The following is an 11,722-nucleotide window of genomic DNA, read 5'->3' as shown; positions in this document are numbered from 1 at the left end:
AATGTAAACAATGTAAGGCATATAATTTTCTTGTAATTAGAGCCCACAGAATACAAACTTCAAAAATGTGCATCTAAAAGTGCCATTGTTTCCAGCCCGGGCTGTTTTTTATTGTGCAATGCACTCCATGTGCACCTAACCCATGGCTTCTCTTGGCTAGGAACAGAAGCATGTGACTTCTATTACGACAAGCGTATTTAAGAAGGTAGTGGCAAAGCAGCTGCCCATGTATGTCTGAGTGTTTTATCGGTTACAAGCAGGGCTTTTCCCCCATCCGGAACTTGATGGAACTCAGTTCCAGCACCTCTCAGGCCACTGCCATTCTAAGAGACTGAGGGAAGTGTTCATGGTGAGTTCTGGCACCTCTTTTTCTAGAAAAATAGCACTTAAAGTAAACATAAGTTGTCATTTTGGCTGCAGATTTTCCCCATGTGTGTACCCATTAAACTTTCTAAAATGTTGTAAGAAACCGTGAAAACTTCTCACCTCTTAAGGATAAAACAACTTTCAGGTTCTTGCTGTGACATCTCCATGCCTATTCTCTGCAAGTACTGCCAGCCACAACTTTTGGTTCCTGTGAGTCAAAATGTTGCACTTCGGAACTGAATTAACAAAATGGCTGTTTGTCCAGGGTTCACAGAGCAGCTTCCTTTCTTTGAGGGGTGTCTCGTGTGTGAGACAGAGATCTGGATGCACAAACTCCGAAGCTCTTTGATTCAAAGAACCTATACCCAAAACATACATCTTTAATAAGCACAACACTCTTACAAATGGACACCTTCATCTGTTCCACCTGCAGCAAAACATGTCTTTCCTATATCGGTCTCTACAGCCATAGCAGGCACTGTAATTCTCCAGCGGTTTGACCTCACCCCTGAAGGTGCACTCTTCTTTTGTTTCCCGAGACAGATGCATGACAAGCAACCAACCAACTCCCTGCAGAGAATGCTGGGAACTGTAGTTCTGTGGCAGGCAAACTACAGTTCCCAGGATTCTCTGGGGAAAGCCATGTGCTTTAAATGTATGGGGTGTACACAGCTCACTACTGATACAAAAGGTTTTCACTTCTGGGTTCCCAATGCCTTCCCCTAACCTAAAGATTTTTCGTGGCATTCAACTAGGTTTGGACCTGATTTAGTCATTTTTCACTGTGTGTACTCTAAATAAAACTTAGTTGAATATCACCCTCTGTTGCTCCCCCGGGGGGGGCACGCGGGAGGCAAGGGGTCCATGCACACTGAGGATTGAGCTTGCAGTGGTTTCAATGCAGTGTGCCCCCAGGTGTCTGGGTGGGCAGTCTTGCCAAATGAGAAGGGAACATCGTCCTAGCTGCTGCCCATCGCTGCTGTTGGCTGGCTGGTTACAGCAGCATGAGAAATGGCTACATTCAGCTACAACACTGGGATAACAATGTCCTTTTTCAGACTCTGGACTTTTTAAGTCTCCCATGTGAAGTGGAGCAAGAAATTAGACAAAACAAAATACTAAAGAATAAACTGCGAGGTACAAAGTAGATGCCCCACTGGGTCTTTTCTATAGCTGCTTTCTGTAAGTCAGCGAAATCCAAGGCAGGAGGGAAAGGGGTATGTTCCGTTTAGAGATGAAAAGATTCAGGAGGAGAGCTAGAGCGGGCCACCAAGTGCTGTAAAGGCTGCTAGAAGGAAGAGGGAAAGCAAGCTTTTGCCAGGTTCACCGATGGAAGGGCAAGAAGCGATGAGTTCAAATTGCTGCAAAGCAGATTTTGGCTGGATATCAGAAAAAGCCTTCCTGGGCTAGAGCCAGGCTTGGGCTGTAATTCTAGCCACGTCCACTCAGAAGTCAGTCTTGTTGGATTCAGTGGGGCTTCCTCTCACGCAGGTGGGGTTAGGACTGCAGCCATGCTTAGAACAGAGCCACTGAAAGGGAGAATGGGCCTACTCTAAGCATGGCTAAGCCCCTCTCCTGCAACTGAAAGAAGGGTTTTCTAATGGAGCAGGAAAACCTGGGAAGCGCTAGCATCTCCAGAATGGACTTCCCCTGTCTTTGGTATGTTGTCCTATTTTACATATTGCCATGTTTTATACACCGTGCTGATATTTAGCCGTGATTTCTGCACTGCAGTGGGTTCGACTAGATAACCCTTGGGGTCCCTTCCAGCTTTATAATTCCATGGTTTTGTTTAGAACCTGTGTCACTCCAGATATTTCCATAATATCATGCCATTGGCCACCCTGGCTGGGGCTGATAGGTAAAGGTAAAGGGACCCCTGACCATTAGGTCCAGTCATGACCAACTCTGGGGTTGTGGCGCTCATCTCGCTTTATTGGCCGAGGGAGCCAGCGTACAGCTTCCAGGTCATGTGGCCAGCATGACTAAGCCGCTTCTGGCGAACCAGAGCAGCGCACGGAAACGCCGTTTACCTTCCCACCGGAGCGGTACCTATTTATCTACTTGCACTTTGACATGCTTTCAAACTGCTAGGTTGGCAGGAGCAGGGACCGAACAACGGGAGCTCACCCCGTCGTGGGGTTTCCAAACACCAACCTTCTGATCTGATCAGCAAATCCTAGGCTCTGTGGTTTAACCCACAGCGCCACCCATGTCCCTAGCTGGGGGTGATAGCTGTAGTCAAAAGCAACAACTAGCAGGACACAGGTTTCCCACTCTTGGAGTATCTTATTAGCCATACTGTTCACCATAGAAAAACGCCGCCTTTTCGAAACTTTAAAAAGAGAGTTTCAGTCCTTCTTCCTAACCCTTGTCTTTTGCCACCTTCCCATTCCTCACTGAGGCTATTGCCTAAGGCTGAGAAGGAGGTGGATTCAGGCACTGTTTTTTTAAATGTGACCCCGACCCCTGTTCCTCCAAGCTGAACATGCCCCCCCAACCCTTCATCCCTGGGACTTGAAGTTCTATGCCCAGCTTTCACAGGGTGAGTGACTCTCTAGCTACTTCTTCCTTCTCATGGTCTGAGTCACAGTGCTGAGTCCCACGCAGTTCCCAGTGAGAGCAGCACTCACGGCAAGGGCTTGAACTTTAATTCATAGCTCTCCCTGGAACAAACTTCAGTCATGCCCTGGACGAGCTGGAACAAAGGATTTCCAAAGGTGAACAATGTGGTTGTGGTGCCACCGTCTTCCTTGCCTCGCTGTCTTGCTGGTTCCAGCCAGTGAAGGTCTGTCGGGCTTTTAACAGGCCATGGAAAAAATATTTTTCACAGAACATAACTTTTACAGAACACATAACATAACTTAACATAACTTTTACAGAACGCATAGTATTGCTGGACCTAAAACCCATCTCCTTTAGGAGATGGCAATGGGTGGAGGAATTTGGACCCGAGTTCAAATAAGAGGCTTGATTCAGGTCCCTTAAAAGCAACCCCGAAACAACATGCATGACCCATTTTTCCCAAGTGCCAGTTTCTAAGGTTTCTGAAGGCGCTGCTATGCTCTGTGCTCCAAAAAAAAAAAAGTTTTCATTTTGGAGTGCTTACATTTAATGCATGGACAGATCCTGGCTATTTCATTCCATTTCATTATTACGTTTGCATCCTACTTCTGTAGAATTCAAGGCAACCCAGGCAGGAGTTCCCAGGCAGTCATTACAGGCTGTTTCCTTCCAGGTATTCTTAAAAAGCAATATCAGAGTGACACAATCTTTCATTTGACTGGATGAGTTGAGTCTCCTATTGGGGAACTGAAGCAATGCAGTCATGTAGCACAGCACATGAAGGAATTATGCACCTCATAGACCAGAGATTTACATGTCCTGAGTAGGTATAGGATTGCAGCCTAACATTGTGGAACAATGATGCATGGTGGTGTTTTGCACGAGCTCCCTCAAAAGTGGCATTGCTCCATGTAAGATATTAAGGAGCCATAAAGACTCTTTGACTTCAGGGATCTGTTTTCAAATTTCATATTTAGCAATGGAAGTGATATTATTAGATGCAAACTCTTTGCTTATCTGTATATTTATTGCTGTTGTTTAGTTGTTTAGTTGTGTCCGACTCTTCGTGACCCCATGGACTAGAGCACGCCAGGCACTCCTGTCTTCCACTGCTTCCCGCAGTTTGGTCAAGCTCATGTTCGTAGCTTCGAGAACACTATCCAACCATCTCGTCCTCTGTTGTCCCCTTCTCCTTGTGCCCTTCATCTTTCCCAACATCAGGGAGTCTTATTTTCTCATGAGGTGGCCAAAGTATTGGAGCCTCAGCTTCAGGATCTGTCCTTCCAGTGAGCACTCGAGGCTGATTTCCCTCAGAATGGATAGGTTTGATCTTCTTGCAGTCCATGGGACTCTCAAGAGTCTCCTCCAGCACCATAATTCAAAAGCATCAATTCTTTGGACACCAGCCTTCTTTATATTTATATATTTATTTATTACAAATGTTTAAATCACACCTAACAAAGATTTATTGATGAAATTAGAGTAACAATATTAAAATATAGACTGTCCCATGGGGGAGTTCATTTGGAGCAGGCCCCTAATTGCAGGGTGGCTTCCCCTGTAGGAAGATGGGAAAGCACAGCTGGAACAGCCTCTGGTGCCATTCATTTAAGGCACCTTGATACTACTTTAAACCATCATAGCTTCTTCCAAAGAATTCTGGGAGCTGAAGTTTAAGCGTGCTGAGAGTTGATAGGAGACCCCTATTTCACTCTCAGATTTCTCTGGGAGACGTAGCTCTGTGAGGGGAATAGGGGCCAGAACAAAACACAGTACTCTTAAGTCCAGTTGCACCATAGATTTGTATAATGGCATTATATAACTATATTACTCTTGAGCACTCACTAAGGGTTCCTGCACCAGCTAGTCACTAGCACTATCCAAGAGGCAAGCAAGGGGAGGCATTGGCTGTGCTGCCAAAGGTATAAACCGTGTGCTTCGCAACTCATGGCATTTTAGCTCCAGATAACACTAGTGAAAGAGAACACTTAACCCTTTCCTGCCAGCTCTGGGGATTACTTGCAGCCAATGCAGAAGCAAGAGCTCCAATTTGGCACCCTCTGGACCATTAGCAGTGGTGATCAAGGATACTTCAAAAGTACATGCCCCCTAAAGTAAATAGGCAAGTAGCAGATACTGCTGCTATTTCTACCAAGGCTGAAATATACAAAACTGGGTCATTTGACAGCTAATGTACAAAGCACGTTGGGCTTCATCTGAGAGCATAAGTTGTCTGGGATACAGGCTGTGGGTATAAAAGCTTCTTTCAGTGAACAGATGTAGGGCTCTGCTGGGGAGATTGTGAAACTTCTTTGAAGCTGGTTTGCAGGCGCAGTAGAGTCACCATCTCCCCATCGCATGTGCTTCTCTTGGGGACATAAGTAAATATTGACATTTGTTCTTATCTGCAAAATTAAAGAATGATAAGAAATGAAATGTCTTCAGTCTAGGATGTAAACAGAAACATCTGAGTCTGGCATTAAGTCACCACTATGAAGCCCATGGATCATTGGAATCTAGGAATTGTTATTCTGATTCCATTCTTTTAATACATTGTTGACAAGCCAAAACTAAAGCAAAAAGATTCTGGATTTTAACTAAGAGTTAAGTTGGGTGGTTAATGTTTTTAATTTTCCATAACTGGCTATTCTATTCTAAAAAGACAGGAAGTTTAAATTTAAGGTTAAAAAGAAAAATTCAAAACATTGTGCATCCATGACATCTTACTTCTTTGTCCTCCTAAAGCATCTCCCCCTTTTCCCACCTGAGGCAACAGGGGAAAAGATTTGTGCTCATCTAAAAGTATGGCAATGTTAACTATTTTAAATTATGAAATATGTTTTGCTATCAGTTAGCTGTCCTGTAATTAACTGTACAATATGGTGCTCAGAAGTTAGCTCCACTGAGTTCAATGAAAGATACTCCTGGGTAAGTGGGTATAGGATTATTATTAGTAGTAGTAGTAGATGGCATGAAGCCATTGAAGTAGTGTACCTGGTGAAAACAGGTACACCAAAACACAAGCTCTAAGAACAATAAAATCAACTCAACAAACTCTAAAACAATAAAACCACTCATACAAACTCTGAAAGCAACTAGTTCTCATCTTGCCTCCATCCTTCCCCCTTTCTGCCCTATCTACAAGGGCAAAGTAAAGGTAAAGGGACCCCTGACCATTAGGACCAATCATGACTGACTCTGAGGTTGCGGCGCTCATCTCACTTTATTGGCCAAGGGAGCCAGCATACGGCTTCCGGGTCATGTGGCCAACATGACTAAGCCGCTTCTGGCGAACCAGAGCAGCGCACGGAAACGCAGTTTACCTTCCCGCCGGAGCAGTACCTATTTATCTACTTGCACTTTGATGTGCTTTCGAACTGCTAGGTTGGCAGGAGCTGGGACCGAGCAACGGGAGCTCACCCCGTCACAGGGATTTGAACCGCTGACCTTCTGATCAACAAGTCCTAGGCTCTGTGGTTTAACCCACAGCGCCACCCGCATCCCCTACAAGGGCAAAACTGAGCCTAAAAGCAAGGAAGCTGATGGCCACTGCCAATCCCCTGCACCAATTGTTTAAGTAGAAGGCTGACTGAGGTTGGCACTGCCCCCTAATGAGCCAACCTCCACTGTTAGCAGCTGTTTATTTGCTCTAATGCAGGAAGTTCATTGAATCGCTTCCTCAGAGAGATTTGCTTCTCAACTTTCCACATTTCCACTTTCTACATTCCATATTTTGTGTGTGCTATCTTTTCTGGACTGGATGGAGCAGATGACACCATCTGATGGACCGCCAAGGGAATTGACAGACCCACTTAGGGTTTGTCACTGGGAAATGAATCGAGTGATAACAAGGGTTTCAAGTTTGTTTGTGACAGATTAGCACAGAGAAAGAGAATGAGGAAAAGTTATCAGGCAGGGGTTGAATACTTTCCCCCCTTTTCTTCAATGGGGTTCCTACTTCACGCTTGCAGTTTCAGATGTAACAATTCTTTGTTAGATAATTTGAATTTTTTAAATTCAAAGCTGAAAGCCTTTCAGCTGGCTAAAGATATATAATTAAAGCTTGGTGTGTTTCACTAGCCACAACTATGTAGTCAGAAGCAAACAGCCCCGTGTTCAATGGAGCTTAACCCCAGGAAGGTATGCAGAGGATTGCAGTCATATTGATCCTAGTAATCTGGGTATTATGGGACGCACTGCTGTTCTTTGCGTGTGCATATATAGAGCACTTCCAAAATGTACCCCTGCTTGTACCTGAATATGTAAGTGTATCCACTGGATAGCCAGAAGTACCAAACACAAGAAAGCAACAAAGTCATCCAGCAGGCTCTTTTTTTCTTGGGACCTCTACCACTGAAACAAGGCCTGTGGGCCATATTTCTTGCCAAGAGCTATGTGTTGGGCGAATTTTATCCCTTAACCCCCTTGCCTTCTATGGAGGTCTATAGAGCTTCAGCTGTGTCACCACTAAGGAAGATATCTCTTGTCCCATCCAGAATGGGGGCGTGAAATAGAACCCTAGAATTTTAGCTCTGTTTTCCTGATCTGTTTCCACACGTCTAACTCCAAGATAATTCATACTGTGCATGGTGACAGGGCTGAAAGGTTTGATTTGTTGGAGCAACAGAAGTATGTAACCTTCCACCCTGGAGAATTGTACACATTTGCTTCATATCCACGGACATCTCGTGTCTACCGAGCTCAGCAAGTTATATTTTTGCAAAGGTATTTTGCACCATATGTAACAGAAAATGGCAACCTGGACAATGGCAAAAGGGAATTAAGAACAGTTTTAAATGAAAAGAGAATCTGGGAATGGTCTCTGTGGGAAGAAACAATGCCTTTCCCAAGGACAGTTTAAGAGCCAGCCTTGCAAAAAGGACCAAAGTTCTACAGCTAGCATGTTATTGGATCAAAGGTACAATGCACCTTTCAAGGGCCTTTTGTGCCCCATGGAATGGGACCCTAGAGCTATAACCTCTGAGCAGAAGACTTAATGAAATGTCATCTTCCCACCAGATGGAAGCAAGTGACAACTGCTCTAAACTGCCAAGCTGGAAAATATACATACACATAAAAAAGAAATCTATGACAATACTGTGAGTGTAGAAGAAGAAGAGTTTGGATTTGATATCCCGCTTTATCACTACCCGAAGGAGTCTCAAAGTGGCTAACATTCTCCTTTCCCTTCCTCCCCCACAACAAACACTCTGTGAGGTGAGTGGGGCTGAGAGACTTCAGAGAAGTGTGACTGGCCCAAGGCCACCCAGCAGCTGCATGTGGAAGAGCGGAGACGAGAACCCGGTTCCCCAGATTACGAGTCTACCGCTCTTAACCACTACACCACACTGTCACACATACCTAGTCAATGGCTATCCCTTTAAAAACTCAGTTACATGCTACCATTCCCCAAGCACCGACTGATTTAAAAAACGAAACCATAGAGAGTTCAGTAAGATTTCATAGCCAGTTCATATGGTGCCAAAATGACTTTTCTTGGCAACACTATTTTGCCAAGGTAGGCCTGGAAGAGATCCCTGTCTGAAATCCCAGAAAGTTGCTGCCAGTCAGTGCTGAGCTAGATGGACCAAAGATAAGGTATCTTACACTGAGCCAACATTGAGGAGAGTGTTGGATTAGGACCTGGGAAACCAATCATGAAGCTCATTGGGTAGCCTTAGTCCACTCACTATCATTCAGGAAAAGATGGGCAGAAGGAAACCATGTATGATGCCATCTCAAGCTCCTTGGAAGTAAGGTGGGATAAAATAAAAATAAAAATGTATACCCAAGTTCTGGGGTTGGCTAGTGGGTACCCTTCGAAATGCAGGGTCAGGCAGGATGAGCTTCATAAATCTGGTTCTGTATCTGGTAGGTCACACTTCCAGATTTCGGACCAATTTCAATTTCATAACATTGTGCACAGAATTCTGAAACTCTTTAATATGCTCCAAAAATACGCAGACCTGATAACAGCCAGAAAACAGGTATATTTTGGGGAAAGGTGAACTTATTAGTATTTTAGTAGTAAACCCTTCAAGCTAAGCAGACTCAACATTAGGAGCATAGCCATAATTTCCTGATAGTAGTGAACCTAGAGTGAAATGCCCCAAGGTTTTACTGATGATCGGCTGCACTGCGAACACTGATATGGAGCACATTTCTTCTCAAGTTGCTTCTTTCGCCATGAATGTCTGGCCTGGCACATTGCAACCATCTTTTATATCTGTTGTCTTACAGCACTGGGACAGGTTTCATCATCCATTGGGGCAAAACCAAGAGGAAAACATCCAACGGTGCTGTAGAAGATTGGCTTTCTTTTCAGGAAATGGTCCAATATGTTTCAAGCTTTACAGCTCTTTTCCAAAAGTGTCTTTTTTCCATTTGCAACTCTCTCTTTCCACTCACCCCATTTACTCTTGCTTGATTGACCATCCTCTGGATGGGCAAATCTGTCCCAGTTTTGTCACATTTCCAGTCTTAAGCCAAGTTCTCCGCATTTCCACGTAAGTTTGTGAATATTCATTTATTTATTTCATAAAATTTATATACCTCTTGACTGTAGAACCCCCCCCCCAAACCTCACCAAAATTCATCCACAAATTTCTCTGAATATGTTTGCATTTAGTTTTGCCTTTCACACATTTTTCTAAAGAAACGCCCCCAAATCGAATGCATTTTTTCATGTTGCTTTCACTAATATAAGCATTTGAATGCACACTTCACTCCAGCAGATGTATTTTTTAAAAGATGGCTGGAGATCTGCACCTCTAAATTCAGAGAAGTGCAAATTTTGAAGGACGGGTCAGCTTCGGTTTGTGCATTGTTTCAGAAAGTGCAAATTCAACAGGTTCATCTTTAAATGTGAACTGAATCAAACCTCTCCCCCAGCCCTACCTCAGTGAGCCATATGCCCAGAGAGATGTGCATAGACTTGCATCCTGAGGTCTTTTTCAACAAAAGGTAACTGAGGTCTATGCAGTCCGCTTAGAAACCCCTAATCGCAGCTTCACGTCTTCTGTCGCTTCCTTCACTTTAACAGCTGAGTTGCAACCACACCCAGCCCAGCAGCTGAAGCTTTCTTTGCCTTCAGTTTTCCTGCTGGAGCACCTTCCTCATCTATATTAACAATAGGAGATAACTGGTAAAAAAAAAAAAACCAGAGGGGACTGCAGCAGACAAAAAAACAACAACACACCCCTGAGATGAAACACCCCCTGCAGCTTCCAAGATGGTTTTTACAAATGCAGTATTTCATCCAGTGTTTGATCAGGAACATTATCGCTGCATGATCAAGTGAATACAAGTAAAAACCACATTCAGACCTCCCCTGCACAATATGGGACTGACTAGGAACAGAGATATTTGAGATGGGGCTTGTGCACACACCTGAGCACTTGCCTGTTCAAGTGTATACATGAGCATGCCTCAAGTGACAGCAATATTCTGACCTTTATATATTGATCTTTAGCTCTGGCTGTGTTTAAAAGACAAAGGAAAAGTGAAAAGGTGTCAGTCTTATAGAGTCTCTGAACAAGACGCAGCCCTGTCAGAATGCCTAACATTTTTAAGGGTAGCCCGGTGGCTACTAGTATATCAAATGAGAAAACCACATGGTGGAAAAGTCTGATCTTGGGATAGTAACAATAAACCCTACAACCTCTCTGGGCTGCAAACCTAAGGAGCAGGTGCTTGTATATGTGTGCCTGTTTGTTTAGCAAAACCAGGTGAACAGTAAATATCACAAGGAATTTCACTTTCTCGGGAGTCTCTTCTTGAGGCCTATCTGAGTCTCCATTAGAAAGATTGTTAAATCTGGATGTGTGGGATTGTACATGGAAGAAGACAGATTTATGGCCCTATGCTCAGGCAAGGTCAGAGCTTGTGTGCCGTTTGGAACAAAGGGACCGGGCAACCTTGGAATGAGTCACTGCACACCTGGTCAGCTAGAGGCCACGGCTTGCAATACCCTGCCCACAGCATCCCTGAAGAAATGTCTAGCCCTTTAGAGATGCAGAGATTTCTGGATACAATATATATTGGATCTAGCTTCCTATACAATGTGGCCAGCTTGGGATGGGCAGTGTTTGAAAAATCATCCCCAAACAAACAATCTTCCTTCTGGGCAATCATTGAAGGTATTGAGAGTCCTGCTTTGCATTGAAGGTGGCAACAGCCAGGAATATAAGTGGACCACACACAATTGTGTGACCAAGCTAACCACACGTTTAATATGACAGACCACAATTAGAGCAGGAGGAATCTGTCAATTTTTTCAAGCAGCCTAAGTTCCTCTGCTTCTTCAGAGCAAGGCGTTGTGGATGAGTTGACCCTGGGGAGGAGCTGCACTGCTGCCACTTTCCTGTGGCAAATGCTCTTTGATGTTTCAGAGCTTAATAGTAGTAAGTGTGAAATTTCACCATTCCTCCCTCCTGCCAGTAGCACTCCTGGAGTCCTAAGCAATGGCCACCCAGTGGGGGAGAGCAGGCGGGGGCAGGGCTGGTGTGCATCCTGGCGGCGTGATGCCCAGCAAGGGTGAGGGGCAGCTGCAATGGCACCCATGGGGAACCTCTGTGGGCATTTCTATAGGTAGGCACAAACCCACCTGGAAGAACAGCTCTCAATGTTGCATTAAATCTTCGCTTCACTTGAGCTTCTCCAATCCTCCTCCTCCTGTACATTTGAAAGACCCTTAGGGCGTATGCACCACCCTTGGCTGTTCTGGCTGAGCATTGCAGAAGTTCATTAGGCAAATGCAGTTGCTTAATTCCAGTATCCCGTCTCCTTGCTT

The sequence above is a fragment of the Podarcis filfolensis genome, assembly GCF_964270895.1.
Source record: "Podarcis filfolensis genome assembly, chromosome: 1".
Taxonomy (NCBI): Eukaryota; Metazoa; Chordata; class Lepidosauria; order Squamata; family Lacertidae; genus Podarcis; species Podarcis filfolensis.
Note: the sequence above shows the minus strand (reverse complement) of the source record.